The 18481-nt window shown below is 41.6% G+C and overlaps 1 protein-coding gene across 5 annotated transcripts in view; it reads right to left on the bottom strand.

Moving 5' to 3' along the window:
* LOC127388327 (contactin-4) overlaps window positions 1-18481 on the bottom strand; it is a 287077-nt gene that overhangs the window by 164298 nt on the left and 104298 nt on the right. The window lies entirely within an intron of this gene.

The following is an 18481-nucleotide window of genomic DNA, read 5'->3' as shown; positions in this document are numbered from 1 at the left end:
TCATTTTGCAAAAGCTTATGAAACCAGAGGGTGACATTTACTAACATCACGCGGTGCCCCAAAAATCTATACACCTGGATACATGGTGTTATCAATCTGAAATGTCACTACCACCACTTGGAAATTGCAGGGCCTTGCAAAAACCACGGCAGTACCCAAGTAAGGGCAGCATTAGAGGTATCGACTGGTGCTCCTGGCCAGACAGGGCTGGGGTGTGGGGAGGAGAGTGGCCCGGCTCCCTGCCATCCACGGGGACTGCAAAAGTGCCCTGACAACTCTTTCCCTAAGAGCAGCATTAGCTTAATGCATCTTTGGGAGTAATTACAAAGAGTTTATTACTTAAAGTTTACAGTGACAGGCTTATCTAGGCACCTGGAAGTATTTGCAGGAATAAAAGCAAATATTTCAAGTTCCAGCCATTTATCATGCAAACTCCAGTTTCTGCTTTCATAGTAGTCCGAGAAACCAAAGAGAAAAGTTTTCCTGGGCAAAGCATATTCTCTTAACTCACTTCTCAGCAATTAAATGAAACAAATCAATATTGCTGACATCCTATCAACAAAGCCACAAACAACCCCTAGGGTTTTAAAGCACTGTGAAGGGCCTCAGACCCTGCCCTTTCCCACCCCTCCATCCCTGGGGCTCCAGCAAACGACTGCTCTGGCAACAAAGAATTCCTGTGTTCATGGAATCACAGACTGGTTTGGGTGGGAAGCGATCTAAAAGATCATCTTGTTCCAAACCCCCTTGCATGGACAGGGACCTTCCACTAGACCAGGTTGCTCCAAACCCCATCCTATATTCTAGCAGAGAATGCAATAGCCAGAAAAATTCTGTTTATGCTAAATAATTTGTCTTATTTTTACCCCGATGTACCTGGCTGAACTGTTCATGTTTCTTAAAGAGTTTTATCGATGTCTGGCTCTGAGATGATGCAGCACCATCCTACATGACAAGATCTTTAACTTTTGCAGAAAGCATTTGCTCTGAAGGACAGAAATGCTCAAATGAATCAATTATGGGTCTGTAAAAGAAAAGCCAAAGGAACCACCGAGCTCTGAGTGGACGGTTCTGTCTCACCAGCTTGCTTCAGGGAAGAGCAGCAGGAGAGCAAACCCAGAGCAGCAGGCAGGGCTCTGCATGAAATCTGGGTAGTGCAGCACTGCAGGGTGAGCTGGCCCTGTCCCACCCAACACCCCACAGCCACCCAGACCTGCTCCCCACCAGTCCCCATCCCCACTGCCCTGTCCTCACCTCCCAGGCACTGAGGCTGCCTCTGCAGCCCCAGGGATCTCTGGCAAGAGCAACCCTATCCTGGCAGCACCCCCTGCATCCTGCTTGCTCCAAACCTATTAAAATTCAGGGGGGAAAACACCCAAGCAACCAACCAAAACGTGTACTTGTTCACAGGTCTCTGTGTGGGCTGTCATGCTGCTGTCCCCAGGGAAAGGGGGTACAGAAGGCCTGGCAGGGCAGGGGGTGCTGTGCTGGCAGCAGGGTGCTGTGCTGGGGGCTCTGCCAGTCCCCACAGCCCCATTATCCAGGCAAGGGGCTGCACCCACCACAGCATCACCTCACTCCCTGTAAACCTTCCCAGCCTCTGCAGTCAGACCCTTCCTGCAGTCTCTCCTTCACAGCCACCGACAGAAAATACCTTCCTCCACCAGCACAGACTGCAGGTTTTACTGCAGTGAGGGCAGCTGTATCTTTCTCCTACATACACTGAAAGTTTATTGCTTTATGCATGTTTTATTTAAGCATCAAACCCACTAATGAGTAAGGTCACCATAACAAATCTTTAATTGCCGCATTTATTTTGATGTAAACAGATTCTTTCCCCGCGGTCCTTTTGAACCAGTCAAGTCTGCTCTTAAACCTTCCCACCACAGCCCCAGGAACACAACAGCAAATGTACATAACTAAATGCACACCCTTGCAGATGCACACAGACACATACATCAAACAGATGGGGAGAAACAGCTCGGGAGAAGTCAGGCAGTAGATTCACTGAAGGAAGGACCTAGAGAACACCTGAGGATCCAGAGGATGCCCAAGGGCACAAGTCCCAGGCTCAGCACACCCACTCCCAGCCTGCCAGAGGAATCAGGGATCATCAGAGTTTTAAGGAAACAACTTCCAGGGCTTCAACAACAATCAGTATTTACTTTATGGGATATATAGTGGAGTCAGTCAAATCCATCCACTTGACACACAGGCAAGGACTGGGACTAACCTCCCCAAAAGTGCCAGACAAATGGACCAACCTCTGGCTGCCATACAAGCCACCCAATAGTCACAATGGCTGCCCAGAATTATTGAATACCAAATTCTGTGTAATTGAGAGTACATGTTTCAGTTTTGTGAGTAAATTCAATACTTGTTCATTCAGTTATTATAAAATAAAAATTATATTATTCCATTTTAATATTCTGAACCTGTAGTTTTTGAAAAGATAACTGTGCTTTTATTATAACTTTATGTAAATTGCCATAGAACCAGTGAATTAAATTAACTGAACTGAATTCCAATTTGCAGAGAAGCCTGGTCCAATAATTCAAAACCTGCATTTCTTGAACATTTTTTAATTGACCAGTGCTTACAAATCTGTCATTTCAATTTTCACTATTGTTGAGTAGCTGTCAGCATACACATTTCATAGAAACTGAGCTGCCCAAAAAAAAAAGGTTAATTAAGCAGCTCTCGTACATCCCAGTCAGATTAACAAGCAGACCCCATGAGCAAACAAAAAGTGAAGCAAATAAAAATATCCTGAAGTATTTATTCAGTAATAAAATGGAAATAAAGACTTTAATTGTCTTTATGTTCTGTTCAGTCTTCATTTCCTTTGCAATTATATGGAATAATTTTTTTATTGTTCTTTGCATTGGATTCACTGTGGTGCCCTGTGCCTCACATTTGTTTCTAAATGATGGTGGTAATTAGGAAATACAATTCCTTCTGGTTCTGTTTATCCCTGTTGGGATGTATTCCCTTGGAGACAGACTATCAAAGACAGGAAGACTTGTAACTTTAAATTGTATCTTGTCTCAATGATTTTTTTACAGTAGAATTCATTGCAATAAAGCAAACACAACATAACCGAGCAGAGAGCACGTATTCATCATGAGGAAATCATTCCTTATGTAGGAGACAGAGCAAGAGAACAGGAACTGATGGATCCTGGGTGAGAGAACGTGACCAGGGAAGGAATAAAAAAAAGAAAGCATTGAAGTCTGATACACAAGCCACAGCAATCAAACAGTGGTTTCAATTCCTTGTTTCCTAAGAGTGTGTAAAGCACTGGATGTTTTTGCTGTCAGAGGATGGTGGCAGGGCCCAGGGAGACTGGATGAAGGATTTGAAGATGAGCACAACCAACCTGTGGCCAGACAGCCCTCCCGGGTGCTGCAGGTGTTGGAAGCCCCAGAACTCCTTCCTCCTGGCAGCATCTGAATCCTGGATGTGCTCCCTCCCACACCTGTTCTTAAAAGAAGTCCCTTTCCTCGTGGTGGAACCCTCCTCTAAAAAGCTTTACACTTAGCACACTTACACCTATTCACTAAAACTCTGCTCCTGTCACTGAAGTTCATCTCATGTGTCCCAGAAATTACATGTCTCTGATGGACAGATTCTCCTCTTGGGAGTAAAACAGCTTTGCAGTGTCACTTTTGTCCTCTGGTGAGGAGCCTGTACTCTTGGATAGTTATCTGGTTTTACAGAGATGAAATTAAAAATAATTGAAGAATCCAGGTGAGGAAAAAAAATGACTGTGACAACTAAACATTACCCGGGTGTCAGGGTCTGTGGTTGTTTCTCAGTCTTTTTTAAACAGATTAACATCCCACACATGCCAATCTGGGCTCACAGAAAACTGTTTTGCATGAAAGATCTAAGCCCCTGTTTGGAGAGAAAATAACTAAGTTTGGCAATGACAAGCTCCTTTTTCCCTTGGACAAAAGGTCTACGTGCCTAAGGAATTTCTGTAGAACATCAAGCTTTGTACAGAAAATCCTTACAAAAATAGAAAAATTCAAATTTAAAATAAAACAGTTTTAAATTTATTATTGATCTGTATTTTTTTCCCATGCCCACCCTAGGGAACTGCTGTACTGTCAGTTGGAGGTGATGGCTCATTGCATCCTGGCCCATCCTGTGACAGATGGGAAGATTTTAGCACACAAGAGGATGAGGTGCTGTCAGGAGGCAGAACAACACTATCTTTTAATGGCAATATTAGATTTACAGGAAGATTTTAAAAGCTAAAGGAGACAGAAGGGGTTTGGACAACACTGTGATGAACCAGCCCTTGCTCCTTGATGATACACACCTACCAGATATCACTTTAGCTGGGTGGGGGCAAGGATGTGGAACAAGGAGCACAATTCAAGCGCTAGATTCCTTTTCCAGAATGTTCCCTTTTGTTGTATATGCCATTAAGGAATTACTTGCTAGGATCACTGTATACAGCAAAACATTCAAAGTACAATACTTTTTCTTTTATGATTCAGCTAAGTTGTTGCCAGTAAATAAGAGAAGTCAAGAGTAACTTTAATTACTCAGCTTCAGCAATTTCTCCCAGAAAAGATGAGAGCTATCAAGTAGAAGTGTATTCCATACACATGTGAAGATTCACAAAAAAGCACTTACATTTAGAAAAAGAAGGAAAATTACCTTTTGTGTTATTTTAGACTATATCAAGACGATGGTCATGAAAGGGTAGATTTATTCTCTCTTACATCTTTGATGACTTACCAAATGGATCTGTTATCAAGCACAGAACAGTGATGCTTGGTGAAGTTCATTCTTTTCATGCTACCCGTATTATTCTTCCATTAAGACTTGAACAAGTAACAGTTCTAAGATTATCAGAAAATATTGAATTGTTAAGAAAACTGGTTCATCATTCCACCAAAGCCAAAAGTGTGTTTTTCCAATCTGCAAATGTTTCACTTCATAACAGAAAAATAATTTGTAACAAGACAAAGCTGCACGCCAAAGAAAAGCTAATGCAAGTCAGCAAGTCTCAATAAGGCAACACTAAGACAAATGGTTTGTCCCTTTTGTATTATTTATTGTCCCTTTATATCTACAAATTCCAAACTATTACCAGAGCTGGTGCCCACACTCAATTTATATAATATTGTGACAGTGAGTTGTTTCCATCATTCCTAAAAGCCACTTCAATTGAAGCTGATGTTAATGCACTAATATCAAAGTTGGGATTTATGCTGCCTCCCACATATGCTGTAATTGTGTAGGAATGGGAAGTCTCTGTGCTATGGAATTGCTTTTGCTCACTTTTTCAAGCAAACAAGACCTTGAATTGCTAATTGTTAAGACTGTGCATTTTAGGTAATTGCTGATTACAGTATTTGAAGCGTAAGTGATTGTTAAATGTGCTGTTTGGCTAATGCCCAGAAAGACAGCGTAGTATCATGGATAATTATAGACAGTTTAATTGCTTCAGGTCTTTTAATTGGCAAAGTACACAGATGATGAGAGACAAGATGAAAGTGAAAGGTCCACCGGGCCAAGAAGGCCTCCAAAATTGCATGCCAGGAGCTGACCCTCTGAGTGTTGGGTTCATTCTTTAGGGATCACAGTAGAATAAAAGGAGACGAGATCATTTTCAAAAGGAAGACCCAAGCTGTCCTACCTCTCCAGCTAGTCTCTGCTTGCCAGAAATTGCTCTGCTTCCCTGCCCAAAGCTGCCTCCTCTCTTCTCCTTCCAGCCCTGCAGACACAAATTCCTGCAGAGACCTTGTCACTGCCTTCTGTATTACCCATCTGTCCTCTGGTGAGCTTGCTCATTTTACCTGGTTGGAGGGGTTCCCAAGAAGGATGGCTTTGAGTCACAACAAGAGTGAGGAGTGGAAAAGCAAGAACCTGCAGAGCATTCACACCTGCAAATCTTCCTAGATGGCCATGAGTTTTGAGTAAGAATTACAGAATTTGGCTCATTAAGTCAGTCCAGCCAGCAGGTGAAGCCAAGTAGCTTTTGTGATTTGGGTAACTGTTCTAATAGTCATGACAATTCCTGATTCTCCATCCCCCAAAGTTATGAGAGACATTTAAAGCTCATGAAATCAGTCCCACTGGCAGATGTGAAAATACGAGCCCTCCTTTCACCCACAGAGAGGTCACTGTGTAAAAATCACTCATACCAGTTCAAAAATCTCTCTCATTTCCAAGTTCTTCTCTCCAGTGGCTAAAGGGTGGCCCTTTAAAAATACCATTCTGCTAATAAAATATCCTGCTGGGCTCCCTGGGCAACAGCCTTTAGTCACACAGAGCAGAAACTTGGCACCAAAGTGATCAGCAGCACATCAGTGTCCCAGACACCAGAGCCTGGTGCATATGTCTTTACTGTGATTGAAAATGTTTTCTTTCTTATGTAGTTTGAAAAAAAAATACCAGCTCATCATCTCCATTTATAAATATTTTCCCAGGATGTGTTTCAGTTTGCCATTGAGCACAAGAGAGAGACACGCAGGAGACTAATCACAGTGCTAATTCACGTTCTCATACACCAAGACTTACAACAAAGGAAGGTGTTCAGGGCAGATGAGAACATTTCTGACTGCACAAGGGTTTTTATAGAAGCTTTACACTGTGAGAAACAGCCGTACAGAAGCAACACAGAGGATCAGCAGGTCAACAGCCTCTTGTACGTAGGTCCTTAATCCAGAAGTGTTTGAAGGCTCTGGAAACCTCCACACAGATATAACGGAGCCACACGAGGAGAAGGCAGGACTGCAGAAAGAACCATGTGAAAGGCATATAAACCAAACACAAACTATTTCAAAGCAAGGCCCTCAAACCCAGCAGCAGCTGCAGAGCAGCAAGGTGTGGCATTGCAGATGCAGGAGGAGACATCCAGGAGAGACGGGACCACCCAAAGCAGCAAAGGGGACTTTGAAAGAGCCAGACAGGATGGGCCCAAGAGTCTGCTCTGAAACCTGGACCAGAGGGAAGGCTGCTGTGAATCCTAAAAAAGGAAAAACTAGCCTCTCCTTCTGCTCCAGTTTTTGAGAAACACTGAATGAACACTAATTAGGGCAGCCTGTCTATGAGCACAATCTCTCAAATGTGCTTTGCATTGAAATTGCAGCCATGCAAATGCCAGCAGCCACCAGAAATGATGGGCTTTGCACTTCTTATCATACTGCACTTCTGATGAGTCACAGGAAGGTTGGAATATCATGTTGTGGGAAGAAAACATCAAATAAAGGGGAACAAAGAGTTGTCCTACTTAAAAAACCTAGTAGACTGTAAAATACTGCCAATCTGTGACCATTGTTCATATCACTGCTCCCCAAATGCCTGAATTACCTCCAGCTATGATGAATAACATCTCCTTTCTACCCTTTCACAGAAAATATCCAAGCAAGGGACCTGTCACCACCTCCTTGAGAGAACATCCTACAGTTCTGTAAATCTCACTCTCAGAAAACTTTCACCATTGTCATATTTTCTTAATTACATTGTCACCTTTCCTTCAGCCATACTCCTCTGCACAAGTCTAACAGATGCTCTCCCAGCCTGTAGCTTTGCTCTGATGGCTCCATGTCCTGTGGATTTTCCAAAGGGCTGCTGTTCCCTGCTCAGTTTTGCCTATGAAATCCTGGAAAGATCATGGGGTTTCACAGGTGTAACTAAGAGAAGAATTTGTCCTGCAGATGTTTTATTACTGATGGAAGTGTGGAAGCCAGAAAGATCACAGCTTGGGTTGCAGAGCTCACGTAGGGTTGGCAAAGCAACCAACTTGGAGAATGAAAAATATGTTTTTCCCTGTAAACTGAACAGATTGAGGAACAATAAAGCATGAAATCACACACTGTACCACTTAGAGACATTTCTTCGAAGCACATTTTGATCTGAAATATAATATAGCTGTCCTTCAGGTGGCCTGGCCTGCACAGTTTGTTTACAGCCTATGATACATGAAAGATGTTGAACCTCCTTCACTTTGCCTGCGACCGTCTGTGGTGAAATTCCCCTTAAAGCAGATTCCCTATGGAAGCACCAGCCCCTTCAGCCTGATGAAAGAAAGTCAGGGGACACACAGATCTACCAACCACATTATTTAGAGATGAAAAGAAGGTATGTCCATGTTGTAGGCTCAGACTGACCTTAACCCACTTGTATCTGAATTGCTCAAACCCAGACCTAAGCCTCTTGACTCTGGATTTGAAAACCCTTTGCTATTCCCAGGATTAGCAGCTTGTCTATGAGCAAAAAGCTTAAATGCAGCATATTTCAGGTATCTCTGGGCTGCTTGTGCTGTGGATTTTCACAGCTTTTTTCCAAATACACTTACCCTCAGACACCACCTACTTCCCAGCCTCACCAGAACTCATCTTCCACTTTGCGTGTTGTCAAGTGACTGCTCAGAGACTTGAAAAAAAACAAGTCTCTGCAGAGTTTTAATCTGAATTTTAGTGGGTAGCTAAAAGTTGGCCATGATCTATGGTTATGCAAAAGACAATGAGAATTAACCCCTTATGGAGATGAGAAAGCTTCATAAAACACTGCTTTTCTAGATCATCTCCTGTCCACTGCCACTTATCTAACCACAGTTCCAATAATCACTAAGTCTGTTAAGGCAGCAATTAGTTACAAAAGCAAGCATGATGCTACATTAACCACATACTAATACAACATTGCACATAATTTATAATAGCTTTATTACTTATCAGAATTTGTTTGAACTCAGACAACACAGAAACCAGATTACTTGTGAGGCCACAAGGAGAACTCTGTCACCTCAGTCACCTGCCTGACTTGGTGCTGGCCCTGGCCCTTGGTATTTTATATGTAAAAGAAGAATTCAAAGATGCAGCAAAGATTTAAACATGGTTAATGAAGACTTCCATTGATGGAACACTTAAGGAATGAGTAGGTTGTTTTTTTTCCTAAAACACTATGGTCTTTGGACCAGCAGCAGTAAAGCATGAAAACCCAAACCACGACCCATGGACAGGTGCCCATCTTCATCTTAGCTGAGTAACTGACGGCAGGAAATGAAGCTTCAGGTTTTTGTGTACATTTGAAATAGCTCAATTATTCTTTCTATTTGCACAGTAGTGATGGACTCCAGCCATTAAGTGGGTGTGCAAGGCAAAGTGCAAGCAGAAAAGGGAAAGGCAGCCCCTCTCCTGAGCAGCTGTTGGTCTTAAGAGAGGGGACAGAATATAAAGTGTTTTTTTAAAAGACAAACACAGAAGGGATCCAGTGAGCAGAGAAACAATTTTTGTCAGTATAACAAACAAATACTTTTTCTAAACAGAACTGTAAAATTTACCATAGCTAAACTGCACAATGTAAGTCAGATAAAAGCTGCCTCATGTTATTATGTAAGTAAGAGATTAAAAAAATGTGACCAACACTTCAAGATAATAGAATTCAAACTACTGCAATGCTATGAGAAATGAGAAGAGAAACATGAACTGAGTCTTTCATGATGTACCAAATATATTTAGTGTTGCTTTAGTAATCAAGCACTTAGATTATAGCTGGATGGAAGGACACAAAAACAGCCACTGTCACTTTAGTCGTCTTTACTGTCAATGACTGGTAACAATCAGGGGTCAGAGGCAGAGGAAGGATGTGCTGGATGTACAGGAATCATCCAGAGGGCAGAGAGGCAAGAAGACCCAAGACCCCTCTCATACTGAAGGTCAAGAGCAGAAGAAAATGACAGGCATGCTATAAAAAAAAATCAATAGTTTCCAACTACTTTAGATGGTAACATTGTGCCTTGGCTTTCCTCATTTCCTCGCACTCCAAAATGGGAATTATCTTGCATTTCAGTTCTATGGAATAATAATTTTCTATTAACATAGTGAAATCAAATTCTTATTTCAAACAACATGCATTTCAACCATCTTCAGCCTCTAACCCTCCAGATGTCAATGTCCTTCTTTGCCAGCTTCCACAGACACCGTAAGAATAGAACTAATTAGATGAAGACAGTGACACATTTCAGGTTAGTTTTGTTTGCTAGCATTATCCCTGCTTCCCAAGAATGTCACTGATTATCAGAATAACCTTTTCTATTAGATTTTCCTTAAATATACTTTCTCTCCTGTCACACAAAATCTCTGATTTGTCAAGATTATGCTTTATTAATAGAAACAAAATCACAGGGAATGTTTAAGTTCATCAAGTGAGGAACAGCCCCTTTGGCAGGTACACAGCACACCTGCAGGAACAACTGGGGAGAGAGCAGGAAGCCTCTTCCATGCTCCAATAGCTTCATGGAGTGTTGGTTTAGTGCATCCAAGTGCATGTAATAGATTGAATTCCCTGCTGGTTTCTGCAGACAGGCAATTCCAAACTACCTGCACACTTGATGCTTTTGACCTTGCCCATAACACCACGTGAACTGATGGGCTGAGTCACTTTCAAATGAGGAAAGTTGGCAACAAAAAGCCAGGCACTCCACTCCCCAAAGAGCATGAGGAAGTTTACAGTACCATTATTTTAATTAGTCTCTTAAATCTATACTATTTAAATCCCTCTATCCCACTTACCCTGGCTCTGCTGGAAATGAGGAGTGGGAAGGTTCACAAATAACTTCTTCAGATGCAAAAAGAAAATAAAAATAATAAAATATCACAAAGCAAAATTTCCTTTTTGCAAGCCAGAATTTTTTAGTATTTCCAAATAATCTAATTTGTACCCAGTGCCAAATCATACTGATAGCTTCAGCCTAAGCAGGACCAAAATAAACTCGCTGATCACCCACAGTTAAACATCTTTTGTTGTTATTAATGTCTGATGCAGCCTGTGCCTGGGTTCAAAAGCAGATGGGAGCTATGTGGGCTGCTAGAATTTCTTTCAGCATATTGTCTTCAAAAGTCCTTCAAGACTATTTAAAGCCACACATTCAGACACAGTAGTCAAAGAAAGCATCTATTTTTGTTTTATGCAAGTGGGTGTGTTTGACTGCCACGCCTCTACATGACTTTGATTCTGCTCAGGTTTATGCACACGAGTTGGAATAAGTTTCTTTGGAAACATTCCTCATTTTTCATTTTCCTCCTGTCAAAAAGTCTTCTAAATGAAAGTTATTATTGGCTTTATAATTTGTAACTTCTAAAATCCCTCAAGGTGAAGAGAGAAAATTTCTTTTCTGCTTAACATGATTGTGCCTTAGCCTTTGGAGAACAGTATTTCCTAAAGAAGACTGCCCAAAATAAATACAAATAATAATAAAAAGTCCTTCAATGGAAGATCCTACGACACATGAGATTACTACAGTAGGATTTGATACAAAACCAGGTTTATGATGATCCCTTATTGGGTTTCTTACATCCCTTAAAAATCACACAGAGCAAGGAGGCAGCCAGTTTGCATATCCACATGTCTTGGTTTGAGGGTTCATCTTCCAGACTAGATCCCTGCTGAGGAACAGGCCAGGCAGCAGGCCTGCTGCTGTGCCCAGGCCCAGGCTCAGCAGATGGCACTGTTTCTCCTGCTCAGCCTCACAAGAGGCTGAAAATTAACTTGAAAATTAACTTTTAACTTTCCATCTCCTTCCCAGCAGCCCCCCAGCCCTCGGGGACAGGCTGCACAGTGGCTCTCTGATGTGGCCAGCGAGGCCACCTGGGGCACGGTGCCACCTATAGCTGTTGAGACATCCCACATACATGCACAGCCTCATGAGGAGCAGATCCCCATGCCAGCCCACCACAAGCCACTGCACATCCCATTCATAACCTCTGACCGTTCTCTGTAGAAACAACAGATACATAAGGGAACAGCGTATCTGCAAAGAGGGGCCATCACCAAACAGAACTCTGGTGTCTTCCATATGCTGTAATCAGAAGCTTTGACAATTTTCCTGAGGTTCAGATAAGAAAAAAAGCCTATGAAAAGTATTTTTCCCACCTTCCCTGATTTATTTTCTAGTGCTGGGGTGTGCATCCAGCCCAGCTTTATACCTCACGGAATCACAGAAGGGGTTTGGGTTGGAAGGGACCTTTACAGGCCATCTAGTCCAACCCCCTGCAGTGAGCAGGGGCATCTTCAGCCAGATCAGGTTGCTCAGAGCCCCAGGCAACCTGGAATGTTTCTAGGATGGGGCATCTGGGCAACCTGGGCCAGGTTTCACCATCCTCATTGGAAAGCATTCCTGCCTTACATTGAATCTAAATCTCCCACCAGTTGTAAACCATCACCCCTTGTCCTATCACAACATGTCCTGCTAAGAAGTTTGTCCCCATCACTCCGTAAGCCAACGCAGAACACACCAGAGTATTTCTAAGACTAAATATGTTACCAGACCTAAATCACTAGAAACTTCTGGAAAAAAGGCAGACAAAGCCTGACCAGGGCTGCCCTTCTAAATGTTTCAGCACTTCTCCCAGCTCCCCAGGCCCAGCACAGATCTAGCACACATGCAACCACGTCCAGAGCACAGGCAAGTACCACACACACCAGCCACAGTGGGAGGTCAGGTAAATGCAGTGGCAAAAATGGCAGAGTTTATTTCTTATTTTGTACTTGAAAATGATGGCACAGCCTTGATGATGTGGCAAATGCAGTATGAGTCTGCCTTGGAGAAGGAGCTGCATATGGATGGAAATTATCATCTGCAACCATGTAAGTGTGAGTACTTTCATTATCCACATTTTCTGATAAAGCTGCATGGACTAATAAAGTTTGATTTATATTAATTTCAACAACCATTTTGCTAAAATCTGCACCAAAAGTCATCAAGCATGGGTTTTTAAGCCTCCATGAACACACAAAGATGAAGACAGTTCCCTGCCATTCTAAGGAAAGAGTTAATACTCCTTTTTCCTTTGATAATAATCCTGCTCCTTGTAGATTCCTTTTGCTGAGATTGCATCTCACTTGCCTTAGGTATTAAGCCCATGTAATTTTCTTATCCATGGGGTATCCACTTATCAGATTTGATGCTGATACCTTTTAGTTGCTTCATCTGGAAAAAACAAGGCTTCCTTTAGGAAAAGGTTATTGAAATGTGACTATGAATAACCAGGAAAAAAGCCACCTAAAGCTATCAATAGATCTAATGTAATAAAATTCACTGACATCTGGAAATACATTAGGGTGAGTCAATAGCCTCAACCAAGGCATTATGAGCTGTATTTTCCAATTCAGGCTGGTCTCCACTACTTTCTTTGCAGTAATTTACTAGAGCTTCTAATGAAAAAAGGCCAAAAGAGAAGTACTTTTAATTCCGACAAATAAAGTCAAGAAAGTTATTAGGCTTTCTTTTATTCCTAGACCACATAAAATAACTGCTCGTATTTATAAATGCTGGTTTAGTGGAGATAATTAATTTGTGGAAAGTTCATTAACAAACTGCATGTGCTAGCATGGCCACCATAAATGACCACCACAGACTGCTAGGAAGAGGGGAAGAAAGATAACAGCCAAATAAAATCCTTAGCTTTAATGAAACCATCACATTAAGGCCATCTACTTGACTACTAATTAGTATTATTTTTAAATTGTAAAATAAATAGCATTCTGAAATAAAAGGAAAAATCTCCCTATAATGGACACATGCACTGCTAGACTTCTGGCCAGCTCAGCCCTGGAGTAATTCCATTGTCCTTCTCCTGAACTTTATTTTAATAAACATATGCACTTAGCAATATATTATGTAAATTAAATTCTTGATATTAAGGGCATTGCATCTGCTAGCACAGGTTCATTATCTTTATACAATTTGCATGGTTAGATCATCACTTGGATTAAAATGCACCATCAATTCCCAGGATAACATGATTTCATCACTTGTTTTTCTCAAAAGAACACCGTGTCCTCCTCGGTCAGAGGTACCATGTTTCCAAGGCAGTAAGGAAAGGTGTCCAGGGACTATACCCTGAAGTTTACACCTCCTGAACAAGGTGGTTTATCCTACACTTCAACTCGTTTGTCTCTGACCTTGAACAAAGACAACACAACTGCCTGTTCTGCTCTTGTGGTGAACCCCTTCAAGCCTTTTTGTGTGGTCCCTCATCCCAACCATGCGCAGGAAGGTGGTTACATTTACCCCAGAAAAATGAATGTTCTCAGTAACCCAGTTCTTCATGGATTTCCAGTCCAGTTCAAGAGCTGACTAAGCAGGACATTTAAGTAGTTGAATGGTCCTTGACTAGGACTCAGGTTCCAGAGTAAGTGCAGTTTAACACTATAAATGTTCCCTGAAAAATCATCAAGGACTTGCAGATCAGAGGGGCACTGAAGGAGTCCTACAGCTCATCATCTCTGAGAGCATCCTCAGGGCTTGAAGGTTGGCATGGTGCCGTGCTTAGACCTGGCAGGGGGGACATGAGGGAGAAGTGGAGTGAATGACAGAGGTGGCCTTGGAATGAAAATTCTAGAGAAAGCTTAAAAAAGTGTAAAAGCTGATTTAAAGAAAAAAATGGATTATCCCAATAAATGGAAATAGGGACAACAATAGAGCCAGGCACACTGCACCATAAACCACATCCCTTGGTTCAAGAAGTGTTGGGATTTGGAGGTTCCTAGTGCACAAGCTTCTACAAATGTGAACACCTGTGGAGCCTAAGAGAGGAACAATGAAACTGTCTTGGGGAATGAAATAACCAGGCATCCCTTCTGAGCCAGGCTGTCCTTACTGGGACAGCCACTGAGGGCAGATTTTGCTTCCCATTTGAACAGAGCTCAGCACTCATCCCAAACTCCATGCAGCCTTCTGGACAACAAAGTGGGTGAGGGACTCAAACTCTGGGGCCACCTCCATCACCTCCTGAGGCTGTTGAGGTAAAACACAGGAGCCAGGACCTTCTGACGCTCTGGGGAAGGCTCTTTGCTTGGCCAGAGGGGGTACCCGAGCCCAGGTCCCTGCAACAGCACCCAGCAGCACCCGTGCACAGCCAGGGACTGGTGGAGCCACCACCACCTCCACGATGTGTTCATAGAAAAAACAGGATCATTCATTTTCTTCCATGCACCCCAGGGACAGGTATAAACACCACCTTTGTTGCTGATTGAGTCACACATCTTATAAAAAGCGATATTTAACATTTACTACGAATATTCTTCAGAGTATCAAAACCAATTCACCACCAGGAACTTCCCACAGGAGTTTGTTTGCTCTGCATCACATGCCATTTATTTCTATATATTTTCAGGTCACTAAAATGCCTTTTAAAACTAAACTTTGCAGAGGAATTTTAAATGCATTTTCTGCACGCATTCCTGCCACAGGGTTGAATTTTTTTCTTAACTGGATTTGTGATTACTCAATTAGCAAAGAGAAATAATGAATGATAACCAATAGAAACTGTGCACTGTTATGAAAAATTGAATCAAGAATAAGTGATCTAGAAAGAGGTCACCGAGTCATTTTGAATAAGAACATTTGAGATAATTGTTATGTGCTTTGAAGACGTTCCCAGAAAAAGAGGCAAAATTAATCAGATACATTAAATTATGAATTATTAACTCAGCTCTATGAAATATCAAATAGAAGAGCTTTTTAGGATTAACCATGTTTTTAGAAATTCTACTAACTACAGAGTAGACCTTCTTTGATTTAAAAATTATTTTTATTTATATCTGAAACACAGGAGAGTCCCTCTGGGGCAAGAGTAGCTTTCCAGAAGCAGTGGATCACTTTCCAGATGAGGCTTTCTCTGAAGCAATGGAGATGAAGACTTTAATCCATTTACAAAGGGGTCTGGCACACATAAAACTAAGATTATAAGTACCTAAAGGCAGAGGTATCAGACTCCCAGTTTCACAGGAGCTGGAGATCTTTTTAATTATAACTTCTGCTGAATCTCTCGATGCCTAAGTAAGTAGTGGCAGCTCCCGTCCTGCTGCATACATCTTAAAATAAATGCAGGACTCCTGCTTCCCATCTCCTGCAAAGCTTTGGGTATTGCTGCTGGTTGAAGCAAGTTCTTTTTTTAATAAAAAATTCCTTGGCAAAGTCAGCCTTCACCTGGAATGCTGCCAGAACTACTCATGAAACAAGTTACCACGGCCCTAAGTTGAATCAATAATGCTGAATGAATAAGGGTTGTCACTGGATGCTGATTTTTCCTGGCTAATAAATAGTTCTCAAGTCACTTCCTGAACTACTAGCCCAGCTCCAGCCACTCGGCAGGATGAAACACAAGACTTCTTCCTCCAGCAGGGAGGATGTAGAACCCACCTCCTGAATGGTCTGTAGCACATCCTGAGCCCTACCAGGTTCTCTTGTTTCCTTGCCATCTATCAACGGGTTTTGCTTCTGTCTCTGGAACTGCCAAGAGATGCCATGCAGCTCTCAGGTAGTGATGCACCCACTGCTCTTCACTGCCTATCAAACACACTTGGAACTATCTGCCTTTCCACTTTAAGTGCTTTACAGGGTCACAGCAACACCAGGTTTTTACCAAAGCCAAGCACTACAGGTTTTTTGTTAATTCTTTAAAAGTATTATTTCTCTAAGAAGAAAGTTGCTAATGGTTAATTGCCTCACTTCTCTTATTTATTTTCATTTCTCAGAGCCCATGACACAAAGGCAGCCTGAGCAGCAGCAGGCTGGTGCCTTGGCTGCCCCGGGGCTTTGCAGGTCCTTAGCCCCAAGCCACCAGACCTTGCCCTGTGGAAACCCCTCAGCAAACCTGCCCTTATCCTTTCTCCTCCAAAGTTTACAGGTAATTTCTTACAGGCCAGACACACTTTCCTCACCTACTGGCTAGTTAATACTGGTGTTAAATACCTGAACTGGTGCCCTCTGAATTTGCATCCTAATTTTTGGCACGTGTACAGTTCAGCAGAGGGACAGGAGTGGGAGCACAACACACAAGGCACTGCTGGAAAACTTGCAGCAATTATTTTGATGATTCTGACATGATTGATTTTGTTCTTGGTGACTTAATCATGTAATTACAAATTAGTGAATTATTTTCTACTCGAGGATTGTTTTATAAATTAGGTCACTGTCATTCATCAGTGTAATTTCTTTAACCAACACATCTGATCCTTCAATCTGTTAACATCTCTGCTCTGAAATGCTAATACAGACTCTACGTCATCACCGTGAGATAATGGAAAACAAAGCTCAGAGATTAACATGCCAGAAAAAGGCACTTTCTTTGTTTTGCTCATTCCAGGCACATGTGAATAAGTAACAGCAGCAAACGTCACATCTCCTAACACAGAGAATGCCCTGAGAAACCAGGGTTTGCAGTGCAACTGGAGCCCACCCTGGATAAGGCACCTCCTTCCCACTCATCAGCTAATCAATCATCATCCCCACTCTTCCCATAAACACACTTTCCAATTAATCTGCATGTTTCTTTGTCTCACATCCTTCAAACACTTCTAGCAAGAAACTTTGTTCTGAAAGCTGTGCTCAACCAGTCAAGATTTAGAAGAAAGTAATACTGGATTGACCACACATCCAGTGAAAGCCAACCATCCATCTCTTCAGTTTCTAACATAAACAAGGATAATGTACAGGCCAAAAGCTATTCCAGATTTCTATATTTCTATTCTTCAGAATAATTCAAAGGCTGAAAAATTCAGAATAGTTTTGGGGACGAAATACTCGTGTTTCAGTTTCTTTTCAGAGAAATGGATGAAGTTTTCTGGCATTGCTACTGAATTGTATAATCCTAGAGAAGACATTAATGGCTACTATAAAAATCTAATTAAATTTTAGAGCACTAGTAATGCAGCCATAAGGCCCATGTAAGCCATTATCTACATTAATAAAAATTAAAGTCAAACAGTATCTATACAGGAATAATGTACCTGGAGTCAAGGTCACTTTAATTCCCTTATTCCTGTATTTTTTCTTTATTGTGGCTATAAATATTATTATTTAATCAAAATTTCAAATTTATGCACATCTGTTACCCTGCACTGTTCTCTTAAAACACAGTATTCAGACAGGAATTAATTGATCTTAATCATTTATTTACTCCCTTTCTACATAACTCCTTCTGTTAGCATATAAAAGGGCAAGAAGCTGGAACAACCTACAGGTACTTTATTGGAGATCTACATAAAAATCTAGAATCAATGCAACAATGTGGGGATGATTTATCTCCAATCCAGCTCTTCTCTTGCATGGAAGACAAGAAAAAGAGGGAAGCAGATGCTATGGAAAAAGACAAAAAAAAAAAAAGGAAAGAAAAAAAGAATAAAAGCAGAAAATTTTAAAAAACTACAAGCAGAGCTGGCAGAGAGCAGACAGATGAAGGGTCTTCTACTACTTGAGTGAACTAATTAATCTCTAGCATGCTAATGACTGAGATTTTGCCTGGGATGCTACATCTGTGCCATTATGTTTGGATTTCATTTTTATCTGTGTTCTCTGCAGATTCAAACAAATGGATTTTATTTTCCTACAATGAATGGTAGATGACTGTGCATTTAAATACTGTCTCTCCCTACTCAGGTGTATTGTCATTGTAAATGACAGAACAAATTGCAAAGATAATTTTGGAGTAGCACCTCAGAGATGGAGGATTTG

This window comes from Apus apus, chromosome 9 (assembly GCF_020740795.1).
Source record: "Apus apus isolate bApuApu2 chromosome 9, bApuApu2.pri.cur, whole genome shotgun sequence".
NCBI classification, from domain to species: Eukaryota; Metazoa; Chordata; class Aves; order Apodiformes; family Apodidae; genus Apus; species Apus apus.
This window is presented reverse-complemented; position numbering and strand designations above follow the sequence as displayed.